Here is a 7,597-nt window from a genome sequence, read left to right on the forward strand (position 1 = left end):
GTTCCTTGTTTGTCTCATTCTCTTAGGTGGTTCCTGCGTGCCCTCGTTGCTGCCCCGCGGGCCGGGGCAGTCTTTGTGTCAATAGTTGGTTCATTTTTATTGCTGAGTAGTACTCCATTTTACAGATATACCACAGTTTGTTTATTCATTTACCCACTGAAGGGCATTTGGGTTCTTTTCATTTTTGGGATATTACAAATAAAGTGGCTATGAAAATTAATGTACAAGTTTTTTTGCGGACAGACACATTTTGATTTCTCTTCAGTATTGATCTAGGTACCAGAGTGAAATATCTAGGTTATACAGTAAGTGAATATTAAGTTTTATAAAAACTGCCAAAGTGTTTTTTAGAATACATGTACCATTTACCATTCCTAACAACAACCATAATAGATCCAGTTCTTAATCCTAGTCTGTACTTGTTGTTGTCGGTTCTTTTTTTATGTTATAGTACATTCTAAAAGATATGTTGTGGTGTCTCATTGTAGTTCCAAATCACATTTTCCTAAAGGCTGTTGTTCTTGAATACTTTTTAATATGCTCTTCAGTGAATTGTCTTCTTACGTCCTTTGCCAATTTTCTGAATTGTTTTCTTATTGTTAACATTTGATAGCTATTTACATGAATGAAAGTCATTTTTTGTGTGTATAGGTAAAATTATTTTCTTAATTGAATTTAGGAGGGTGATATTGGTTCACAAAACCATATAGGTTTTAAGAGTACAACTGAATAAAAAATCATCTACACTTTGCATTGTGCACCAATTACCCCAAGGAAAATATCTTCCCAACCCCATTTTCCTCATTTGCCCACCTCTACCTACCCCCACTCTTTTTTCCCTCTGGCTATCACCACACTGATATATATATAATTTTTTTTTCTTAATCCTTTCACCTTCTTTCATCTAGTCCCCCAACACCCTACGCATCACCCACCTGACACCTGTAAATCTGTTTCATGCATACATGCCTCTGTTTCTATTTTGTTTGCCAGTTTATTTTGTCCATTAGATTCTACGTATTTCTATGAGAGATGTCTGAGATTTTATTCCCTATGTTTCGTCTAAAATTTTTATGTTTTCAAAACTTCCATTTAAGTCTTTTATCCATTTTGAGTTTATTCTTGTGGGTGGTGTAAGTTGATGGTCTAGTTTCATTTATTTGCATGTACCTGTCCAATTTTCCCAACACCATTTACTGAAGAGACTGTCTTTATTCCACTGTATGTGCTTGCCTCTTTTGTCAAATATTAACTGACCATAAAGGTGTGGGTTTCTTTCTAGCTCTCTGTTTTGTTCCCTTGATCTATATGCCTATTCTTATGCCAGTATCAGGATATTTTATTTTATTTTTTTAAAATATATTTTATTGATTTTTTACAGAGAGGAAGGGAGAGGGATAGAGAGCCAGAAACATCAATGAGAGAGAAACATCGATCAGCTGCCTCCTGCACACCCCCTTCTGGGGATGTGCCCTCAACCAAGGTACATGCCCTTGACCGGAATCGAACCTGGGACCCTTCAGTCCGCAGGCCGACGCTCTATCCACTGAGCCAAACCGATTTCGGCACTAGGATATTTTAATTACAATGGCCTCATAGGATAGTTTGATATCAGGTATTCTGATACATCCAATTTTGTTCTTTCTCAATATTTCTGAGGCTATTCAGGATCATTTTTGGTTCAATATAAATTTTCTAATATTTTTCTAGATTTATAATATGTGCCATTGGTATTTTAATGGGAATTGTGTTGAATCTATAGATTGATTTGGGTAGTATGGACATTTTAATGATGTTGATTCTCCCAATCCATGAACACGGTATATACTTCTACTTGTTTGTATCTTCCTCTGTTTTGTTCCTCAGTGTCTTATAATTTTCCCAGTACAAGTATTATATATCCTTGGTTAAATTTATTCCTAGGGAACTTATTTTTTTATTGTAATAGTAAGTAGGATTATTTCCTTAATGTATCTTTCTGACAGTTCATTATTGGTGTATAAGAATGCCACCAATTTCTAAATATTAATTTTGTATCCTGCTAATTTGCTGGATTCATTTGTTAGGTCTAGTAGTTTTTTGGTGGAATCTTTAGGGTTTTCTAAGTACAATATCATGCCATCTGTGAATAATGAAAGTTTTACTTCTTCCTTTCAAATTTGGATTTCTTTTATTTCTTCATTTTGTCTGATTGCTGTGGCTAACACTTCTAGGACTATGTTGAATAAGAGTGGTGAAAGTGAACATCCCTGTCTGTTCTTGATATTAACGGAAACACTTTTAGCTTTTGTGCATGGAATATAAAGTTGGCTGTGGGTTTGTCATATATGGCCTTCATTGTGTTGAGGTTTGATTGCTCTATTCCCAGTTTGCTGAGAGTTTTATCATAAACGGGTGCTAGATTTTATCAAATGCTTTTTATGCATCTATTGATATGATAATGTGTTTTTTATTCCTTTTTTAAATTTTATTTTTATTGTTGAGAGAATTTCAAATGTCCTCCATTTTCCCCCCTTTGCCTCTCTCCACTAATCACTTGTCCCAAACTAGGCTTCACCGCACTATTGTGTTTGCCAATGGAATATGCATGTATACATATAAGTTCTTTGGTAATCTTTTCCCTCTAAAATTTATCAGTGCATTCTATGTTTCCATGTCTCTGGATCTATTTTGTTCATCAGTTTATTTGTTTTCATTATATTTCAAATTTTTTAATGTGATGTATCACATTTATTAATTTGTGAATATTGTACCATCCTTGCATTCCTGGAATAAAGCCCACTTAATCATAGTGTATGATCCTTTTTAATGTATTGCTGGATCTAGTTTGCTAATATTTTGTTGAGGATTTTAGCACGTATGTTCATTGAAGGTATTGGCCTATAATTTTCTTTCTTTGTAGTGTCTTTATCTGGTTTTGGAAATAGGATAATGATGGCCTTGTAACAAGAGCTTGGAAGTCTTCTCTCCTGTGGAATTTTTTGGAGTAGTTTGAGAAGGATAATAATTAATTATTTTTGAATGGTTAATAAAATTTCCCTGTGAAGCCATCAGACCCAGGACTTTAATTTGCTAGGAGTGTTTTGGTTACTACTTCAATTTCATTAGTTGTACACAATGGTCTATTCAGGTTTTCTAATTCTTTCTCATTCAGTTTTGGAAACTTTTATGTTTGTCGAAATTTATTCATTTTACTCAGGTCATCCAATTTGTTGGCATATAATCGCCCATAGTATTCTCTTACAATCCTTTTTATATCTGTGTCATCAATTGTTACTTCTCTTTCATTTCTGACTTTATTTATTTGAGTCTTCTCCCTTTTTTTCTTGGTGAGTCTGGTTAAATATCTATCAATCTTGTTTATCTTTTCAAAGAACCAGCTCTTGGTTTCATTGATCTTTTTTATTGTGTGTGTGTGTGTTTTTTAATTTATTTTAGTCTCTATGTCATTTATTTACACTCTAATCTTTATTTCTTTCATTCTACTTTCTCTGTCATTGTTTGTTTTCCTTTTTCTAGTTCTTTTAGGTATGGGATTAGATTGTTTATTATAACTTTTTCTTGTTTCTTAGGTAGGCCTGTAGTGCTATGAAATTAACTCTCAGGATTGCTTTCCCTGTGTCTCATACATTTGGGTTCTTGTGTGTTCATTTTCATTTATTCCTAGGTAACTTTTGAGTTCTTCATCGATCTCATCGTTAACCCATCCATTATTTAATAACATGTTATTTAGCTTCCATGTGTTAGAATGTTATTTGTTTTTTATTGTAATTGATATCTAGTATGATACCAGTGTGGTTAGAGATATTAATTCAACCTTCTTGATATTATTTCAACCTTCTTGAATTTGTTAAGACTTATTTTTATGTCCTCACACATGGTCTATCTTTGAGAATGTTCCATGTGCACTTGAGAGAAATGTATATTCTGCTTCTTTGGGTTAAATTGTCTGTAAATCTCAATTAAATCCATTTGATTCAGTGTGGTGATTAAGGTTGCTGTTGTCCTGTTGATTTTATGTCTGGAAGATCTATCCTTTGATTTGAGTGTGGTGTTAAAATTCCCTATTATAACTGTATTTTTGTTGACCTCTCCCTTAATGTCTGTTATGATTTTCTTTTATATTTAAGTGTTTCTATGTTGGGTGCATACATGTTTACAGGGGTTTGATCATCTTGCTGGATTGATACCTTCAGTACTGTGTAGTGACCTTCTTTGTCTCTTGTTATGTACTCTGTTTTGAAATCTATTTTGTTTGATATATGTATTGCTACCCCAGCCTCTTTTTTTCTTGTTTCCATTTGAATGAAATATTTTTTCCACCCCTTCACTTTCAGTCTAGGTGTATCATTTATTCAAAGATGGGTCTTTTGATTGGTGCATTAAATTTGGTTACATTTATTATTATATTTTTCCTTTTTTTTCTTTTTCCTTTTAAAGAAGTCCCTTTAACAATTCTTGTAATACTGGTTTGCTGGTAATTAACTCATTTAGCTTTTTATTTTTTTGTCTGGGAAACTTTATTTTGCCTTCAATTTTAAATGATAGGCTTGCTGGGTAGAGTTGTCTTAGTTTTAAGCCCTTGCTTTTTATCTCTGAATATTTCTTGCCAATCCCTCCAGGCCTGAAGTGTTTCTGTTGAGAGCTCAGCTGGTAGCCTTATGGGAGCACACTTGCAGGTAACTAACCTTCTTTCTCTTGCTGTTGTTTTATTATTATTATTAATCCTCATCTGAGGATATTTTTTCCACTGATTTTTAGTGAGAGTGGAAGAGAGAGAGAGAGAGAGAGAGAGAGAGATGTGAGAGACACATTGATTGTTTGCTTCCTACATGCACCCTGAACAGAGCTGGAGATCGAACCTGCAACCCAGGTACGTGCTCTTGACCAGAAATCAAACCCACAACCCCTCAGTGCATGGCTGTCACTCTAACCACTGAGAAACACTGGCCAGGGATCTCCTGCTACTTTTAGGATGTTCTTTTTATGTTTAACCTTTGTATTTTCTTAAATTCTTTATTGTTGAAAGTATTACATATGTCAACTTTTCCCAACCTTGACCTCTCCCAGCCTGCCCCCGCCCTGCAGCCCTGGCCTTTACCTCCCCCCCCTCCCCCCGCCATTGTCTGTGTCCATTGGTTATGCTTATATAAACACAAGTTCTTTGGTTGATCTCTTATCGCTCCCCTCCCCGCGCCTCCCCGTGCCTCTCCTCTGAGGTTTAATGGTCTGTTTGATGATTCTGTGTCTCTGAATTTATTTTTGTTTATCAGTTTATGTTGTTCATTATATTCCACAAATGAGTGAGAGCATGTGATACTTACCTTTTTTGACAGGCTTATTTCTCTTAGCAGAATGCTCTCCAGGTCCATCCATGCTGTAAATGGTTAAGAGTTCTTTTTTTTTTTTTTATACAGCAGCATAGTCTTCCATTGATTAGATGTACCACTGTTTTTTAATCCACTCATCTGCTGATGGGCACTTAGGATATTTCCAAACCTCATCTATTGTAAATTGTGCTCCTATGAACAAACATAAAGGTGCATACATTCTTTCTGATTGGTGTTTCTGATTCATTGGGATATATTCCTAGAAGTGGGATCACTAGGTCAAATGGGAGTTCCATTTTTAACTTTTTGAGGAAACTCCATACTGTTCTCCACAGTGGCTGCACCAGTCTGCATTCCCACCAGCAGTGCACCAGGGTTCCCTTTTTTCCACATCCTCACCAGTACTTGTTGTTTGTTGATTTGTTAATGATAGCCATTCTGACAGGTGTGAGATGGTACCTCATTGTCGTTTTGATTTCCTTCTCTGATAATTACTGACTGAGCAATTTTTCAGATTTCTCTTGGCTTTTTGTATGTTCACTTTTGAAAAGTATCTATATAGTTCTTTTGTCCATTTTTTGATTGGATTGTTTGTCTTCCTTTTGTTAAGTTGCATGAGTTCCCTATAAATTTTGGAGATTACACTGTTATCAGATGTCACATTGGCAAATATGTTCTCTCATGGAGTACGTTTTCTTGTTGTTTTGTTGATGGTTTCTTTTGCTGTGCAGAAGCTCTTTATTTTGATGTAGTCCCATTTGTTTATTTTCTCCTTCGTTTCCATTGTCCTAGGACAGTGGTCAGCAAACTACGGCTCGCGAGCCACATGTGGATCTTTGGCCCCTTGAGTGTCGCTCTTCCACAAAATACCACGGCCTGGGCAAGTCTATATTGAAGAAGTGGCATTAGAAGAAGTTTAACTTTAAAAAATTTGGCTCTCAAAAGAAATTTCAATCGTTGTACTGTTGATATTTGGCTCTGTTGACTAATGAGTTTGCCGACCACTGTCCTAGGAGATGTGTCAATAAACATATTGCTATGAGCTATATCTGATATTTTGCTGCCTAGGTATCCTTCTAAGATGTTTATGGTTTCCAGTATTATGTTTTAGTCTTTTGTCCATTTTGAGTTTATTTTTGTGTATGGTGCAAGTTGTTGGTTTAGTTTCTTTTTTTTGCATGTATCTGTCCAATTTCCCCAACATCATTTATTGAAGCGACTGCCTTGACTCCATTATATGCTCTTGCCTCCTTTGCCAAATATTAATTGAGCAAAATGTTTGGATTAATATCCGGGTTCTCTGTTCTATTCCATTTGGTCTATGTGTCTGTTCTTGTGCCAGTACAATGGTGTTTTGAGAACAGTGGCTTTGTAATATAACTTGATATCTAGTATTGTGATCCCTCCAACTTTGTTCTTTTTTCTCAGGATCGCTGCTGCTATTCAGGGTCTTCTTTTTTTTTATTATTCCATATGAATTTCGGGGGAGTTGGTTCTAGATCTGTGAACTATGTCTTTGGTATTTTAACGGGGATTGTGTTGAATCTATAGATTGATTTGGGTAGTATGGACATATTAATGATGTTGATTCTACCAATCCATGAACACAGTATATTCTTCCACTTCTTTATATCTTCCTTTATCTCTTTTTTCAACATCCCATAGTTTTCTGAGTACAGGTATTTTACCACCTTAGTTAAATTTGTTCCAAGGTATCTTAATTTTTTGGGGTGAAATGGTAAATGGGATTTTTTTTAGGTTCTCTTTCTGTGGTTTCATTGTTGGTGTATAAAAATGCCATAGTTTTCTGGGTGTTAATTTTGTATCCTGCTACATTGCCAAATTCATTTATTAAATCAAATAGTTTTTTTGATAGAGTTTTTAGGGTTTTTTATGTATAATATCATGTCATCAGCGAATAATGACATATTTACTTCTTTCCAACTCAGATGCCTTTTATTTCTTCTTTTTGTCTGGATGGTATGGCTAGCAATTCCAGCACTATGTTGAACAGAAGTGGTGAAAGTGGGCATCCCTGTCTTGTTCCTGTTCTTAGGGGAAATGGATTTAGTTTTTGCCCATTGAGTAAGATTGTGGCTGGAGGTTTGTCATATAAGGCTTTTATTATGTTGAGGTATGATCTCTCTATTCCAACTTTGCTGAGAGTTTTTATCAAAAAACAGTGTTGGATTTTGACGAGCACTTTTTCTGCATCAATTGATATTATTATGTGATTTTTGTCTCTCAATTTGTTTATGTGATGGACC

Source organism: Plecotus auritus, assembly GCF_963455305.1.
Source record: "Plecotus auritus genome assembly, chromosome: X".
Lineage (NCBI taxonomy): Eukaryota > Metazoa > Chordata > Mammalia > Chiroptera > Vespertilionidae > Plecotus > Plecotus auritus.